General features: G+C 36.3%; 1 pseudogene; it reads right to left on the bottom strand.

Annotated features, from left to right (window-relative positions):
• Positions 1-10,431: 10,431 nt before the first annotated feature.
• LOC138159208 (glutamine synthetase pseudogene) lies at positions 10,432-11,306 on the bottom strand (annotated as a pseudogene).
• Between the last annotated feature and the right edge of the window lie 8,224 nt (positions 11,307-19,530).

Genomic DNA, 19,530 nt, shown 5'->3' with positions numbered 1-19,530 from the left:
AGGTAGTACAATGGATAGAATTCTGGGCCTAAAATGAGAAAGATATCTTCCTTATTTCAAATCCATCCTCAAACACTCACTAGTTGTGTGACCCTGGGCAAGTCACTTAACCCTATTTGCTTCAGTTCCTTTTCTATAAAAAGAGCTGGAGAAAGAATTATCAAACTACTGTAGTATCTTTTCCAAGAAAACCCCAAATGAAATCACAAATACTTGGACACAACTAAAAAAATAACTGAACAACAAGTCTAATAATTATATCTTCCATTTATATGACATTTTACTTGCATTTACTCATTTGCCTTTACAATAACCTTGTGAGATTTGTAGTTCAGGCATTATTACCCTTATTTCACAGAAAACTGAATCTCTGAGAGTTTGATTAACTTAGAAAAAAGTTTAATAAATGACAGAGTTCCAGACTAGGTCTTCTGAATCCTTTTTCCCTCATTATATATCTGGTCTCATTAATGTGAATGTGTTCATTTTTACAAATATTTATTAAGTCTTTAATAGGTATGCTTCATTGTACTAAGTTCTGAGAATTAAAAAAAATGAAAAACGACTAATTTCCAATCTTCAAAATGTTTATTATAAAAAAGGGGGAACATAGAAAGTAGATTCAAGATAAAAATTAGAAAGGATCAAAGATATTCCAACTGGTCTTGGAAATTTGAGAAGTCAAGAGATTCTGACTCTACTAAGAACAAACTTAGTAGCTAAGCTAACATTACACTACAAAAGACTGATTAAACAATAGGCTAAATTTCAATTCTGTAAGCCTTTAGAGAATTAAATCATATTATCAAGATTGGTTTTAAGTCCCCACCTCTAGAGATTAAGTAAAAAATAGTGATATTTGAAAACCCACAAAAATCAAAGTAGATTCTACGAATTCATTCTCTTTGAGATGGTAGTACTGTAATACATTTTAAGAAAAGAATTAATTTGGGGCAGCCAGGTGGCTCAGTGAGTAAGAGCACTGGCTTCAGTGTTGGGATGAGCTGGGAATCAAATCTGGGCTCCGATACTCAGCACCACACCCAGAAATAACTGTCCTTGTAACCTTGAGCAAGTTACTTAACCCCAATTGTTTAAAAAAAAATAATTAATTTGAGGACAAGGAAGCAGGGGAATTATAAGTACCTAGAAAGATCACATGAAAACATTTCTGCACTGAACTATACTACATTATAGAAAAGAAAAAAAAACTGGTCACCAAAACAACATTTGTTTAAATGAAATTTCCTTTTCTGAATGTCACTCTGGAATAATTTTTTTACATCAAACATTTGATCAGACACTTCAGTATTATGACTGGTTTATACATGGCAGTGAACAACTGATTTATTTATTTCCAAAAAGGGGTTGAAAGTAATTTTCTGAAGTGACTCATCTTTGATAACAGATTCAAAGTCTATTTCTTTAACTTGTGAGACTTATGAGAAGAAAGGTGCAAAATCTGTTGGGGAAAAAAGTAATAGCATTGAACTCCTCAATTTAAAGCAGGGATATTGAGAGATTCTAAGGATTGTAAAAACAATCATTCTTGTATCTATGAACTTCCTGTGCTCAGAAATTATGCATTAAGATGCTCTCTACTCCCTAATCAGCATCAATACAGTTGAGGGTATGTCAGCATTTCCATAATGAGCCAGCTGCTCTAGAGTAGTTATGAAATGACTATATTAGTTCACATTGAAATAAAGCTTAACATACCCAGTTTGATAAAAAAAAATGCTAATTTTAATTATAATAGAGCATTAAATTAGGAGTGTGCATGTAAATTCATACATATTGTAGTTTTGCACGTACATTTTTGTTAATACATTTTTCTTTATGTTATTTTCCAAATGTAAGATTTATCCTTTCCTGAGGCCCACCTTATACAAATACATGAAAACCCTATGATTTTTATCAATGTAGAAACTCCCTCTGCCAATGCCAACTAACAGTTCCTCTGTGACTTTGTCTATGAGTCTTTAAAAGTTGCTCCCAGAGGTTACATGACTTTCTCGGGATCACATAGCTAGCAGGTGACAGAAGAAGGGTTTGAACCCAGGTTTTATTTCCTGACCTCAAGTCTAGTATTTGAATTATTATCACAAGTTGCCTTTAACTACAAAACAATGCTTTTTTCTCATTTTCTTTTTTCGGTCTTTGAATATGTATGATGAAGTTGTCAATAAGTGTAAAGGAAAAAAATAAAGCTTAAGCATTTATTAGTCAAGTTGAAACCTGGTCTTTTATTTATTCCTTTTTATCAGTGAGTTTTGTGTTAAGCAGATCTGGATTATCTGGTGATTTCCATGAATTTGCTAGTTTTCATCATTTTAGCCCTCCTCACTTTAATTTTCCAGATAATTGAATTAGCTCTTTGCCTATATTACATCACCTTCTGTAATACTGACTGCCCTTTGTGAAGTAGAAAATGATCAAAGATGACAAAAAATACTTTCCAAAGGGATTAACTGGACACTTTATAGTGAGAGGCATAGTTACTGGTTTTCTGTGACCGATCTGCTTTTTCAAATTGATCACAAAGTGAACCAGATTTTTTTTTATTGGACCAGTGATTTCATCAATGTAGGGCACTCCCAGTATGGAAACTGCCTCTACCAAAACAGATCAATTCATTCTGTGAAGCTTAAGAGTTTTAGAGAGTTGATTGGGGTACTAAGAAATTAAATCATTTGTTCAGGGCCACATAACCAGTAGGTTTCAGAGGTGGTACTTGAAGCTAATACTTCTAAATTAAAGGCAGGTTCTCTCATTCCTTATTTTCTTGCCTTTTCCTTGATTACATACATTAAAATACCACGTGTTGTTATTCTGTGATTTGTTTTCATATCTGTGATAAGTATTGTGGTAATATCATTGAATATAGACTCAAAAAGGACCTTAGATGTAATGCATATTCGTTTATTTTGTGCCTGGGACCTTAGACAAGTTACAGAACTAGTAGCCTCAGGCAGGCACTTTATTCGTAAAATTCAATGAATGGACTAAAACATGGGTGGGAATCCTGGGGCCTCAAGGCTAAAAGGCCACAGTTTGGATTTAGTCAAAGGACTTACTTGAAGACCTAGGGGGCCACATGTGACTTCAAGGCTGCAGGTTTCCCAATCTAGGGCTAAATTATCTCTATAATCTTTTCTACTTCTAAATACTATGAGCCTATAAACATGATAGGTTCTGAATGGGATTTAATTATCTTAAAAGTTTACATTTTCTAGGTGACCTAGAAGCCCTAACTATGATGATTAAACTGTACCAGTAACTAATCAATTCCAGGATTAATGAGCATACTTTTCAAAATAATTTGAAATCCATTTATGCTATTCCTATTAGGGCTGGATTTTGATGTTTTCCTCTATAGCTAAGGACACTGCTAACCTTCTTTGAGAATAAAAATGAAAAGAGAAATATTCTCCAAATGCACCCAAACAAAGGAATAACTCATTATAAAGAATATGATAAACCATACAATAAAAAAGCACATCTTTGAAGATTAATGTACCCATGCATTCAATAAGCATTTCTTTAACACAATATCTCATTATGCTATCTAATGCTATTTCTTTTTTTTTTTTAAAGCAATCAGGGTTAAGTTACTTGCTCAAGGTTACACGGCCAGTTATTTCTGGGTGTGGTGCTAAGTATCTGAACCCAGATTTGATCCCCAGGTCATCCCAACACTGGAGCTGGTGCTCTTTACTTGCTGAGCCACCTGGACGCCCCTTAGCAATTGGGGTTAAGTAACTTGCTCAAGGTTACATGGCCAGGTGTTTCTGGGTGAGTGCTAAGTGTCTGAGCCCAGATTTGATCCCCAGATCATCCCGACACTGGAGCCAGTGCTTTTACTCACTGTGCTACCTGGCTGCCCCTAATGCTATTTCTTTTTTGGACAGAGTTACTAACCTGGTAGAAGAAGGGAATGGTGTAACTATAGTTTACCTGGATTTTAACAAAGCAGTTGATGAAGGATATCTTATCATTCTTGATTAGGAAATGAAGCAAGTGATAATATATCTGGGGGGATATGAAACTGGTTCAATGATCACTCTCAAAGAAAAGCATATTGCAAGAAGTCTCCAAGGGGTTGTCCCATTGTTCTCTGCTTGAACCTATATTGTTTTATTGGATTGGATCTTTTCTACTTGGCCCCTGAGGTAAAAACCAGAACCAATATATTGAAGTTGCAAAAAGAAAAATGTAGATTTGATATCAACAAAACTTACTGGTAATTAGTTGTTAAAAATAAGATGTTTTTACTCAAGAAGTGCTGGGGGCCACCTCAATGGAGATGTTCAAACAGTGTTGTAGAGACAATTCCTTTCAAAACTACACATGGTTGGAGAGGGGGTGGGGGGTGTGAACTAGGAAGTAATCCTTTCCTACCATAAAATTCTGCAGTTTTATGGTTTTGAGATTCTGCTAAATTCTGGGAGAAAAACAAAGATAAGTCTCAATCCTTCTGCACTCATCATGCTTACAGTATAGTAGCATGAAAGGATATGTACACAAATAATTAAAATACACATTAAAATTCCTCTTCCATTCATACTCTGTGTTAGACATTCCCAATAACATTAGTAAACAATTTTGGTGAATAACATTAATCTATTGGTAAACATTTATTACAAGCCAAGCATTTTGCTAGGTACTAGAGAGACAAAAACAACAGTAAAACAATCCTTGCCTTCAAGAAGTTCACATTATATTGAGGGAAATACGATATCTACTTATAATTAAATGCAAATATATGCAAAGTAAATATAAGATAACTTCAGGGGATAGAAGCACTAGGCACTGAAGGATTAGGAAACAACTCATTTGATATTTATAGTAAAAGAAGAATTTGCCTGTGGATAGTGAACAGTGGACAGTGAAGTTCTTCACATGCCCCTGTGTGTAGATAACCTTCTACTAACAATATCAAATCTTGGGACTTTTACAGATCCTTCTAAGGGAAATCTATTATCAGTCAATAATGTATGGCCTAGTTATTACACAGGAAAATTCAAGAAGACAAAAAATGCCTATAGTTCAGATTATAACATACAGTTGGATGCAGAACTCACAGAGCCCATACATCAGAACATAACCTTGGGCAAACTTGGCACACGGACAGTGGAATAGACTCAGAATTGAATAGAAGAATGGACTCAAAGGACTCCAAGCTTCTCCTCAAAACAAGACCCATCTTTTAAAAATAATGATATGTTTCTAATGATCTTATTTGATTATTATAAAACTGTGAATAATCAAAGGTAACAGACTCCAGACACTTAAGACTAAGTGCCACTCAAAAGCTAATTCTGAGCATGAGAGAAGCACATTGGGTACAAGCAGGCTGAAAGACTATACTAAGGAAGAATCACACAAGAAGTAGCATAAGTAGAAAAAACTGGCTGTGTCACCTTGAGCAAGTTACTTAACCCCAATTGCTTAAAAAGAAAAAAGAAAAGAAGTAGCATAAGTGATGTTATCAGAATAGTATTTAACCAAGCAATCCTCAGTCAACAAAGATGTATTAAGCACCTACTATGTTCTGGGCTCTTTGTTAAGCACTGGGGATAAAAAGAAAGGCCAAAAAGAAAAAAAACCCAGTTCCTACCCTCAAGAAGCTCAAAGTCTAAAAGGGGAGAGAAGATTCAAAAAAATAAGCAGAATCAAGATATATATAGAATAAATTTAAAAATAATCAACAAAGACATTTCACTGGAATTAAAGAGTATAGAAAAAGATTAACGTTCTTTTCTAAAAGATAAAGTTCTTTCCTTTAAAAGAACTGATTTTAGCTGTGACTTGAAGGAATCCAGGAAGTAATGAGGCAGAGATAAAGAGGGAGAACATTTCAGGCATGGTGGGGCATTCAGTGAAATTGTAGAAGTAGTATCAGAAAAAGACAAAACAAAACAAACAAAAATATCAGTCATACAATATGGTCAAGGGATGACCAATACATTGTCCATGGGTTCTATCAGTATCTTCTATAACCTTGAACAAATTGCTTAACTGCACTGAATTTATGCTCACATGAATGAAGTGGCTGTATCTTCTAATAGCATATATTGCAGCACATTTATTCTTGCCCCATCCTATGAGTCTTTTTTACCATATCTTCCTGTAAATCCTCTATATGTAATTCACCTAATATAGGAATATAGATGTAAAGTTGGAAAGGCACCTCAGAGATCATGGAGTCCAACCCCTGCCTTCTACAGATGAGGAAGTAGGGCTGAGGGAGGTTAAGTAACTTGTCCAATGTCACCCAGCTGCGATTGCAACCAAGGTCCTCCAATTCCCAACTCAGTTCTCTTTCTACTGCATCACTCTGTCTCCTTGAAGATCACAGCTTTATATAATTGCAGATTAGAGTAGGAAAGTATATGAAGAGCACTGTGAGACAAGATGATTTTGAGTCTTTCTGAGAGTCATCCCTGTTCCCTCACCTGTGTTTTCTAGCCTATTTTAATTGCATAAGAACCACTTTCTACATACATATTTTGGGAGAATCAGTCTCCCTAGGTATTGTATAAAAACCTAAGGAATTTACATACGTGTATGTACACACACACAATACACACATACACACATTTGTGTGCATATGAAATGAATGAAAATATATATGAAAAAGAAATTATGAAATGAAAAAAATATCCATGTGTGCATTATGTAAATTGATTTTCAATTGCTTTCACACACTGCACATTTTTAAACACTGTACTGTAAATAGCAGCAATCAAATGGAAAAGAACTACTTTTAACCAAGATATTTCTTTTCATATTAAGTTAAGATGTAAATCTGTAGACCAGAGGTGTTAAACTCATAGTCCTCAAGTCCCAAGCAGCAAAACTCTCAAGTGTAGTCAAACAGATTTAGAATGTAATTGGTCAACATTTAACTAAATAAACAAAAATGCAATGCAGCATAGATAATGTTAACTTGTAGTTACCTAAATCAATATGGTTGCCTGCCTGGATCTGTTTCTATTTGAGTTTGGCCCTATGGCTGTAGACAATGTTGCCATTCTTCAAATGTCAGTCCTTCTTTGAGACCTCAAAACAATAACAAATATCCTGACACAATTCATGGAACTTGCTATTCAAAGGCAATGTTCACTTAATGTAAATTAAGCAGACCCTAGAAAATAAAACATGAACCTTTAATCTCGTTTGAAGGCAGTGAAACCAAGGCTTACATTACCTTGTCAAACTAACTTGGGCTAACTGAACTTCATGGCTCACCATAATTATGTAGATATTCTCCAACTGTTGGATGTGATGACTGAAGATTTGGATTATGAAGACAAAAAAGATGAGGCATTCCAAAAACTTGCTATATTTGTCAACTATAATTGCATTAGGAGTCAAAAAAATGTGGGTTAATAGCAAGTTGGGATGGGGGGGCAGTGAGGAAATGTGTCCTTTGTTTGAAATATCCTTTTAGCCAAGAGTAAGGCTACTAATTAATTCCTTTTTGTTTGAGAATATAATTTTCAGCTTCACTCCCATATACTATTCTTTGTTTTTTGTTTTGCTTTTTTTTGAGAGGCAATGCAGGATTGAAGAGAAAGATGGGCACCTCCAAGGAGAATTTGAGTTAAGAGCATGGGATGAAAGACTAGGAAATAGGGTCAGACTTTTCACATTCATTCCCAAGAAGTGCTGGGTGGATGTGTGGTAATTAAAAGTCTCACAGTCTTGAAAGCACCTATGGGCAACCACCTGAGGAAATGACAAAGGAAAGTTTGTTGAGGGGAAAATATTCTTTGAACTTCCTTTTGTTTACTTAGCCAGTTCTAGTATACTAAACTGAACTATCCTTTGTCTTTTTTTTTTTTAAGCAATCGGGGTTAAGTAACTTGCTCAAGGTTACACGGCCAGTTATTTCTGGTTGTGGTGCTAAGTATCTGAGCCCAGATTCGACCCCCAGGTCATCCAGACACTGGAGCCTGTGCTCTTACTAGCTGAGCCACCTGGCCCCCCCATCCCTTGTCTTAATGTTATTAAATCAAATATTTTTGTTGTCATGTTGAGCACAACTCTACCCTTCCTTCCCCCAATTGATACTGAGAAAGAATTTCAGCACAACTCCACCCTTCCCTCCCCCAATTGGTCCATGAGCAAGAATTTCAGCCTAGGGTAAATTCCCTGCTCCATTCTTCCTCATCCCCTGTCCCTGCCACCTACCAGATATTCCCCATCTCTACCCATTCTAGGTTCTCTGTCCCTCAGCCTAGGGAAAAACTTCGCAGGCTCTGGAAATTCAAACATACACTGACCAATCACTGATTGTAATTTCAGTTTACATAACCTGACTATTGTAATCTCTTTAAAAACTGGCATATCGTCCATGCCAACTCACTGTGTGATCTGAGTATGTGACCCTGGCAGTCCCAAGGTAATAAAATCCACTTCCAAATTTACTCTTGGGGATCTTCTGTCTCGCTCCTTTCATGCTCTACAGTCAGAGGAGTAAACCAACCTATTTTTTTTTATAAAGCATTTCACAACTTTAGCACAACAAACAATGATTATTTCTCTGTTACTTACTTTTTGTGTAGCTCCTGGATAAGTGAAAGTCTGGGGTCTTTGATCTTCAGCTGACAGTGGCTGCTTTGTATCTGTGTTCTTGTCATCAGTGGGGCAAGAACTTTCATTAGTTGAATCTTATTTCTTCCACCTCCTACAGTGAAGTCTCAGCCTATGTCTAGTATCTGTTACTGAGATAATTTTTTTTGTCTTTTTTATAAAGGCTGTTTTTTTTTAACATACAAAAAGCCTACCTTCGTGACACACTAGTTGCCCCAGAAAATAAATACCTACAATCCCTCACCCCCCTTGTCAGTACCATGGTTAAGTTGACTAGTCAACTCATGTAGTTTTCTCAATTTAAATGTCAAAATACAACTCTGCTTTGGATGAAAGGAAGATGAGCACAAGAATTTTCCTGTTTTGTTTTCTAAAATTGAGCCATTCCCAGTTGGTTCACATAGCTTACCAACTATTTTCTGGCTAAAGGTTTCTCCCTCTAGGCCATGGAAAATATAAAGAGGTCCATATAGCTAAAAGACAAATGTTTGTTTGTTTTTCCTGCTTCCCTAATCTGACTACCACCCCTTATTTATTCTTAGCTTTTAAGGAAAGTAGGTTATAGTCTCATATGAATATAACATTCTTTCCCCCCCCCAAAAAAAAAAACCCTCACCTTCTATCCACCTTCCACTCCCCCCTATCTCAAATACTTTTTCTTCCCCAGGTCCCAAGCCACAAGTCTCTGCTGATATATGAACCTGATTAGATGGAAGTAATTCGTACATTCTCCAACCCCTTTCTCCACTAACATGTGATTTCTCAGTCTTCAACAAGTCATCAATAAGGGGAAAATAAAGATTAAATATATTCTGTAATCTTAAACCCCCCCCCAAAAAAAAGTAAGAAGTTATCTGTGGGCATCAGAAAACAGAGTATTTTGTGCCATGGGTTACATCTAGAGGGAGAACTTGAAAGATGGGAGAAGTGAGGTAGAAAAGGGCATAAAGATAGGGTTTTGGGGTAGGATACAAAAAGTATCTGTAGATCTAGTACACTTAATTTTTATACGGAAAGGGCTCGTCTCTTATGTCATTGAGGAGATAGGTACAGATGAAAACCTTTGGAAATCTTTAAAGTAGTATTTCTTCTCCTGACCAGCAATTATTGGAATACAGATGCTGATGCCATAGTTGGCCATACCAGCAGAAAACTTGATGTTGCATGTCTCATGGAAACTTTAAGCATTGTCCAAATCCTTTTTGGACTGTGACTATGTGTAAGTAAGGAGGATTTTGTTATCCTTTTTATTTTAGTTTCTCAAGATCCATGGCCATGGAAATGTCTAGTTTCCAGGTATTAGATAATAATTCCCAAAATAACTCCAAGGATGCTAGATAGTAATTCCTATAATCATAGTGACAGACAATACTACTGAGGCTGCACCATGAGATATGGGGTAATATAATTGATATTTATTATGCTTGTGCAGAATGATGATATTCCTAATGTTAATCTGTGAGCTTAATGTTGGCAAGATGTCTTCTTTATTTTTTGCCCTATAAAGCAAGTGGGCAAACCATGGGGGATCCATAGGGGAATCTGTGTGAGCCTTTACTGACCCCCATCAAGGCGTGAGAGGATTTAGGGGAGCACCCAAGTGTGCCTGTCTTGATTGACTCCATTGAGATGTAGGTGTAGTGGCCTCCCTTTCTCGCTGTTACCTGCAAGAAGTGTTGTTAGTGAATGCTGTAGAAGTTGATGTTCCCATTATCAGCAACTTCCTTTGAGCAGATTAGATTAGAATAAAGTTAATTATTACCCCTCTGAAGATGTCTGTCTGATCAGATCAAGAGTGAACCTGGTAGAGTCTGGAGTCCCAAATCTCCATTACCTCCTGTGTGTTATTTGTGAAACAGCATGATACTGATGTCATTTACTTAGTCTCTTTATGTTTTGTTGTTGTGGTTGTTGTACTTTAGACCACTCATCTCTCATGGCCTCACTACTTAGTTTACTGTGGCAACTAACTCTATTACAATTCCCAGGAAATGGTTGGAGATTGAATATTACTATCATTCCAAAATCTTTACACACCCAGTGGAGGATGAAGAAGGAAGTCCAGAGGTGATCTCCTTTTCAATCCCTTCACAGGGTCCTATTTGGAACTTCCACTGAGCTGTCATTACCTCAGCTTTTGTCCCTCCGAGTTGACTCTAGTATGTAGGCTAGCACAGTAATGAGCTTCCACCCTCTCTCTTCCACAGGTATTATTGGCCCCCACACCTCAATAATATGGATCATGGGGCCCAGGGAAGCCATTGGAAGGTCAGCCAAAAAGATGTCCATCTCTTCCCTATAAGAGCATATTCTTGCTTCATGCCAAACCAGGGTTTCTAATTGGAAACAATAGCCATTATCCATTCACAAGTATACCTCAAATTTGTCTCTGCAGACTTTCAGTAGTACTTGAAAACTTCACAGAAAACCAGTTTGTTGGGGTCTTTTTGGAAGGGGTCTCAAAGAGCAGGAGAAATAAGGTACATGTCACTATTTCAGTCTTCAGACTGATAAGTGCTAAAGCCATAAAATACCATTCAGGGAGTTTGTCAGTGCCCTTTAGTTCAGAATATATGGTCAGGGTTTTATAACACAGTCCCTCACCAGTGACACTGATCCAGATATACATAGCCAGGACTCTTTCCTTAAGGCAAATGCATGTATTTGATATTTTTGTTCAAATGAAAATTGAATTAGGTGTCCATGTTGGAAGCTTTTTTAGGCCTGGAAGGGTCCAGAAAGGAGGGACTGAAGGTGAGAGCATAGGACCAGCCTTCACATGACTAGCTGGGCTAGTTGAAAGCTCTAGCAGGTGGCCATGGAAATGGCATTTGTGGTGGCAGTGGCTGTAGTGGAAACAGCAACTTCCAATCTCAGCTGCACCCACTGAGACATGTTAACACAAGTTGTTTTCAGGTAAGTGTAGCAAATCTGAGAGTTTTCTATTCATCAGAGTCTTGCTAATAAGCCTTCAGTTAAGGTAGCTGCAAATGCTGTCTCCATGAAGGGAATTACCCATGGTTACAGAATGTGTCAGTGATGAGAGGATAAATGAAAGGCTCCTAAATCCTAATCCAACATTCTTTCTACTAGATCATTTTGAAATATCTGTAGTAATTATCAGAAAAAAAGTCTAGGAATGGAATGTCTATGAAGATTTGTAACCTAAGGAGGTTAAAATGAGTAAATATTTAAAATTAGAAGACATTATTCAATGGATAGTTTTATAAATGACCCTATATGGCTTAGTCAGCTTTTTATAGCCCAGTATTTATGAAACAGTGAACTGCACATAAAATAGCTATGAAATTCAACAAAGTTTTAACAGTAATGCTCTTACCTCATACTTTCTACCAATCACTTTAATATTTTCTGACAATATTCTATATTTTTACCATCACCTACTTAATTAAAAGATATAGAAATTGTAGAAGCCTGCTGAGTTTATTGTGGGGGGGGTGACAATTATTGTTTTACTAAAAACAAAAAGTTTTGATTCAGCAGAACAAAAGACCTTAATGCCTTTTCTCCAATGCTCTGACAAGAAATATCATATGCATATATCAAAAGCCTACAAGATTTCTTGAAATATATAACAACAGAGGTAACCTTGCTTGACAACCTTCAGATCATTAATATCCAACCAGATATTTCTGACACTGTTATGAAAGCGATCTGATAAAAATAATTAAAAATCCATGTAGAAGAAATATTCTCTACAGACCATGAGTTCTTAATCTTGTGTGTATGTGTGTGTGTGTATGATATCTTTGGTTATTACTGAAGCCTATGAACTTTTGTTCATAATAATGTTTTTAAATAAAGTACAAATATTGCAAATGTAATATTGTTCATTCTGGCCTTATCCTCTCAAGGTCAATCTTGCTACATTTCCCCTCAAGGTTCCAGTGTACCCTGGGAGATTTGAAGCATCTCTTCCATCTCACCAACTATGCTGAAAAATTAGACACTGTCTCATTTTAGGGACCCAGTAACTAGCATCCCAATTCCATGTAACCATTAAACATCAGGTAGCTTTTACAAAGGAATATTTATTTCAAAGTTACAGCCAGAACCAAGATATAGCCAAATGTTTTCTCAACAGCTTGGAGATATAATCCCCCAGATAATGCTTGGAGTGTGAAGTGAATCAGACTCACAATTTATCTCAGTTCCTACATTGCATTGGTTCTACCAAGTTCACAACCAAAGCCTTAAGCCAGTGCTCACCCCTGGACTGGTTATAATACTTGACCTGGATTCCTGGATTCTGAGATACTTGCAGTTCATGTTCTTAGCCCAGATTAGCGACTCCATTCCTTGTACTTAGAATGTCAAAGATCTAATAAAAAGTCCAAATATTCAGGTCTATTTCTCAGAATTTATATGGGCTGTGGGGGAATAAAACCCCATAGCCCTTTCCCTTAGAATTATCTCAGTGTCAGTGATGGGAGGATAAATGAAAGGCTCCTAAATCCTAATCCAAAATCCAAAGAATGAATTTAGTGAGAGGGTCAATTCACTCCTTCAGATGTAAATGCAACAAAAGCCTGCAAAAGCGGTTGCCTCCTGAGGACCTTTTAAAGACCCCAACATTTTGGCTGCAAAGCCAATAGAAAAAAAGCCACCTCCCAAATCTGTGGCAGTCCAAATGGTCTGAACAGAACAAATTGCAGAATATCCATGCATACTACAGTCGATGATAGGATGCTCCATGTAAACAACGCTATCTTAGCAAACTGATGTGGTCTGCATATATGCTAAAACCTCACTGCAATATAATCTACAGCATTTGTACTTATATTAACACCAAGATCCTTCAAACAAATGGCTTCCTCAACCAACTTGTACAGTGATATTTCTAAAAATAATTGAAGTATGTTCATTTAGCAATTTTTGGTGTGTTTCCTACACCTGTGCTTTACTACTAAGGTACTGTCATTTTGAATTCACTCTTGGTATGGATGCTATATTTGTGAGAGAGTAGACATTCCAGATTTATGGGGGAGATGTTCTTTAGCTACAGGTTTCCATGGTCATCTCAATAAATGTCTTTGCTAACAGCTAATTGTGACTACTGACTATTAATGAGAAGCATACTGATACAGACTTGTGAGCTATATATATTGTTGACTAGAAGTAAAAATTTACTAGATGTCCTTTGAACCTGAAGTAGCAGCCACCTTCTGAAGGAACCAAACAGATTTTGTTAAGTCAGGTTGAGAAAGTAGCTAGGATTGATGCTTAAGTAATAATAGCTATTGTACTATTGAGCTCATGATGACGATGAAATATAACTTAAGTAGTACTGACACTGCTGACCTTGAATATAGATGCCAAGCCCTTCAACCAGAGCACACCATGGTGTTGTTGGGGTTTTTTTGTTGTTTACTATAATTTTGTTTTTGAAAAGACTGATTGTCTCAATACAGCATGAGTCCATAAAAAATTGTATGAAATCCTGATGATAAAGTCCATGGGATATAGATTCTCTGGTAGCCTAGAAACTTCAAGCAACATCAGGGGTTGGGAGGCCACATGTGACCCTCTAGTTCCTCAAGTGTGGGAATTTGACTGAATCCAAACTTCATGGAACAAATCCCCTAAATATTCTGTAAAACCTGGACTCAGTCAAAAAGCCAAATCCAAAGACTTGAAAGTCCACATGTGACCTCAAGGCCACAGATTCTCCACCCCTTATAACTTAATGGCTTTGTGGGGACCCCACATTACTCCTGAGTCTGTTTGATTTCTTTTTAAATTTGTCTGCTTGTGTTTGTGAACAGTGAGCTCAGATTTCCATCTGGAATATCCTATGCATTATAGGGAACCATTTGAAAAAAAAATTTGCCTTGTGTATTTTTTTTAATAGGAACTACATTGTTCAGTATATAGAAAGTAAATAGCACCAACATATAACAGGCCACTGGGAATTACAAGGTAGCATTAAGTTGCCCATGATGAGACACTTGGTGGTAGGTGATTACACACTGATGAGAAAAAAACATGGATTAAAGCCAAAGAGCTTAGAGCTAACCAATAAAGAGGCACCTTGTGGCAAAAGCAGAAGAAAATTCACATGGTTACATGAAAATTTCTAATGAAGAGAAAATAACAGCTAGTCCATCCTCTATTCCAAGTAGGAATGAGGAAAAATTATTTTGCTAAGTGACTGAAATGTGAACTACCTCCCAGTTATCTAAGAAACTGTCTTTATCTCTTAAATACTAAGAAATGTGTATTTGTTTTTTATTGGTATTAAGTCAACCCTTCTCTAGTTTTTGGTTGTTGTTGCTTTGGATATTAAATGCTATTTTCCTTTAGTGATCTGGCCTAGATGGAGGAAAAAAACATTTGCCAGGATGAGATGACATGAAGATAACCCAGAATTGACTGGAGAGACAACACAAAAAGCCATTCCAAGAATTACATAAGACCATCACCTTGTCAGTGTATTTCCAGGCAAAGTAAAGAAGCTGGTGAACCAAGGGCAGTGAAAAACAAGGAAGGGGAGGGGGAAGAAATGCAATGGTCTGGCAACCTGCAGGCCAATTAGCTGGTCCTGCTCTATCATTGACCTGAATTTGGCAGGAGGAAGTGATGGCAGAAGCTTAGTGATTGAAAACAGCCCATTAAAAATAAATGCTTTGTTTTTGCTTCAGTGTCCATAACACTTGATTTTTGCTTTGAGATTTGATGTAATGTTAATGTATGAAAGAATAGCACCAGATAAAATGGTAGGCAAAGCTTTAGACCATCCTTAAACCTAGTAGAATCTGGGTCTATATAATGTTCTTTAGAAAACCTATGACTGAATCATATTTCTGCAAATATAAGCATCTCTAGGGAGATTAAAGGGGAGGGAAATTCAGTCTCTCTGGATTGGAATGGTGTGTTAGAAAATGGAAATATAATAAACCTTTATAACCAAAAACCCAATTGTATTTAGTTGCAAAAAAGGAAAGAGAAGCATTTTCAGATCTCATACTATACTGTAAAGTAGTAATCAATCAAATTATCTTGTACTGGCTAAAAAATAGAGAAGTAGATCAATGGAAGAGACTAGACAAGGAAGAATGAGATATAATAGAACTCATTAGGAAATGGAGGCTATGAAAAAAACAAGAATAGCTATTAAAATTTATTTTAATTTTGATAGACACAAATGCATGAATTACTTAATAAAGAACCTATTTGATAAGAACTGCAGGGAAAACTAGACAGCTGTATGGAAAAAATTCAACTTAGTACAACACCTTATGCCATATTTACATAATAAGGTCAAATTAATACAAGACTCCTCCTCCACCTCCCTAGTAACAAAGAGAAGTATTCTTAACCATTATGTAACATATGATAATTTTTATTTCATCATATTGAAAGGCTTCTGAACAAAGAAAATTAATGTATCTAGGACAAGAAGGGAAGTGGTTGAAGTTGAAAAACATCTTTGTTTAAATTCCTTGGAATTCTGTATCCAACAAAAACAACTGACAAACACCCACACAACACAAACACCCCCCCACAAACATACACATGTGTGTATACACATACATGTATATTTAAGGACATAAACAAATAGATCTTAAAAGAGCATTGAAAATTATTAAAAAGAATGTGAAAGCATGCTTCAAATCACTCATAAGAGAAATGCAAATCTAAATAACTCTGAAATTTTCCCTCACATCTAGCAAATTGGCAAAAATAACAAAAGACAGGAATAATCAAAATCAGGATTTATAAAGATAAACACTCTAAAGCATTGTTGATGGAGCTATGAATCAGAAAAACATTTTTTGAAAACAATTTAGAATTAAGAAAATAAAATTATTAAAATGCCCACACCCTTTGTTCCAGTTGTTATACTGGTAGGCTCATGCCCAAGGAAGTAACTGATAAGAAAAATGTCTACATTTTTACCAAAATAATCATAGCAGCACTTTTTTTTGTGGCAGCAAGGAACTAAAAACAAAATATATACCCATAGACTGGGGACTGGCTAAGCAAAGTATGAAAAGTGAATTTTAATATGACATTATTGTACTAAATGAAATAACAAATATGATGAATACATAGAAAGGTATATAAGATCTCTTGCAAAATAAAGCAGAGGGAGAGGGGGGGAGAATATAACAATGCAAACAAAGAGCAATTGTGAAATTACAATACAAACAAAAAACAAGAATGAGACTACAGGGAAAACTGGACAGCAGTACAGAAGAAATTCAGCTTAGTCCAACAGCTTATAACATATTACACAAGAAATTCAAAGTGAATACAAGATTTGCATTTTAAAGATCATACTATGAAAACATTAGAAGCAGATCATACCTTTCACAGATAGGAGTAGATTTTATATAATTATATATTTATATGTATATATGTTTGTATATATATCCATATGTGGATAATTATGCCTATACATATATACATATAGTGTGTGTGTATATGTGTATATATATATATATATATATATACACATACATAAACACCATATGGAGGATCCCATTTATGGTTAAACATTCTGGTCATTCTGCCCTCCACGTGGCTAGCTATTGTGGTCCTGTCTTGGGCTAGATGGATGATGTGATTATGATTGAATACAAGAACAAACCTGTTTCTCATGGGAAAGGGTCTGGGGGCAGTGACCAGGTAGAGGCAGTAGCTAGATTCCCATCATATGGACATACCTGCTGTTTCTGTGGGAACTAAGAGTTCAAGGACACACCTGTTGTTCAAGTGAGCAGTGAGTCATATACAAAGAAGTTAGGACATTGGGGGGGGAGGGGCTAGATAGGTGCAGTGGGCCTGTTGTTCACTAGGTCCAGAGCTATAATGAAGTTAGAATGTTGGGGCTGGGGGCAGCTTTATTTAAAAGATCCCATCAGTTTGCTATTTCCATCTCCAGCTCCCTTTACAGATGAGGAAACTGGAGTAAACAGTGTTACTTGACTCACCTAGGATCACATAGCTAGGAAGTGTCTAAGGCCAGATTTGAACTCAGAAAAATGAGTCTTCTTGACTCCAAACCCTACACTTTATCCATTGTACAATCTACCATTTAGCTACCCCTATAATTTGTACTGGAAGCCACATTCATTTCCATATCATGGCATCTGCTAATTTCATGGTTTTTTAAATTATCATTAAAATGCACATTCAGAAGATGTTCAAAATTCCCTCATGAAAACTGCCTAAATAATAGTACATTGTGATGGATTTTGAGCTATGATACACATATGTAGGAAAACGTAGCAGTTCCACTCTGAAAATATCTTAGAAACCAATATTGTAACTTCTCTTATCTTTCAAGTCACTTTGGAAGCAAGGAGCACCTAGATCAGTCCCTAGCAGGGGAAATCCATAAGTTGGGGCTTGCCTGTTCTGAGCAAGAAACCAGAGTGAAAGACAAACCTTCATAGTTATATAATGTACCAACTGTCATCATTCTTGAAAAGGCCTGTGGATTCCAACTCAAAAATATTTCTCAAATACTCCTTCTAATGTTGTTGCCACCCTGGTGCTCATCAACTTATGCTTGAACTATTGCAACAGTTTGCTAGTGGGCCTACCTGTCTCAAGGTTCTCCCCATTGCAATTCGTTCTCCATTCATCCACCAAAGTGATTTTCCTAAAAGGTATGTCTGAAAATGTCTCCTCCCTTTCTCAATCAACTCCAGTGGCTCCCTATCACCTCTAAGATCAAATTAAAAATTCCTGTTTGACGTTCAAAGCCCTTCATAAACTACCTCCCTCATCCCTTCTCCAAACTACCTTTCCACACTTCTTACATGTTATTATTTGCCATGAACTGTGATTTAATGACATTGGCCTCTGTTGTTTAAAGAACAAGCCTCTCCATCTTTCCACTTAAGCATTTTCTCTGCTTATCCTTCATACATGAATGCTCTCCTTCCTCATCTCCTCTACTGGTGTCCCTGGCATCCTTCAAGTCCCAAATAAAATCCTTTCTTCACCAGGAAGACTATTCCATCCCCTCTAAATCCCAGTGCCTTCCCTTTCTTATTCATTTCCTATTTACCCTGAGTATGTAACTTGTTTGTATATATTTCTTTATTTGTTGCCTCTACCACTAGATTGTGAACTCCTTGAAGACAGGGACTATATTTTGTCTCTTCTTGTCTGCATATGGTAAACATTTAACAAATGTTTATTGATTGACTGACTCTCACTCAATGCTGGCAAAAAGTATTTCTATTTTACCATGGTTCCTTACAGAATCATAAAATGTCAGAACTGAAAAGAGTCCTAGAGATCATTCTGTTCAACACCTTAATTATGATAATTGTTTTTAAATCTCACATTTAGTGGAACTTTTAGGTTTACAAAATACTTTAGAGATGAACCAAATGAGATTCAGAGAAATGAGATAATTTGCCCCAAATAATGCAGCTAATAAATTATAAAATCTGGGACTTGATTCCAGGGTCTTCTGAAGAAAATTGTAAAGCTCTTTCAACAATACTGTTTTTCTCCCTCCAAAGGGACTCCCTCTTTGGGAGTCAGGAAAATGTTGCCACTTATTTCCTTCCAGAACGTTTGTCACAAGAGTATCCTCTATGGGTCACCACAACAGACACTATTAATATCTCAAGAAATAGTAGCCAGAGGGGCAATTAGATGCCAAAATTAGTCATTTGAGTATTTGTCAGTTCCTGAAGTAAGGATTCTGACTAAATTCCTTTGATTTAGGAATACCTTTAATATGTTATTTGGATACAATACTGGAGAAGAGCCTAAATCTCTACCATTTGGGGAGTATATCACTACTTTCCATGGCCTGTAGTATAGCATTAGTTAATATCATTGTACAAATCACATTAATGTACATAACAATAGGAAAAAAACATGTATGTATATCTGGAAACAATAAAGATGAAAAATTAGATTTGAACAAGAAAACTCAAT

The sequence above is a fragment of the Petaurus breviceps genome, unplaced genomic scaffold (assembly GCF_028583685.1).
Source record: "Petaurus breviceps papuanus isolate PSGF00001 unplaced genomic scaffold, PetGlider_PUasm1.0 175, whole genome shotgun sequence".
Lineage (NCBI taxonomy): Eukaryota > Metazoa > Chordata > Mammalia > Diprotodontia > Petauridae > Petaurus > Petaurus breviceps.
Note: the sequence above shows the minus strand (reverse complement) of the source record. Positions and strands in the feature narration are given on the sequence as shown.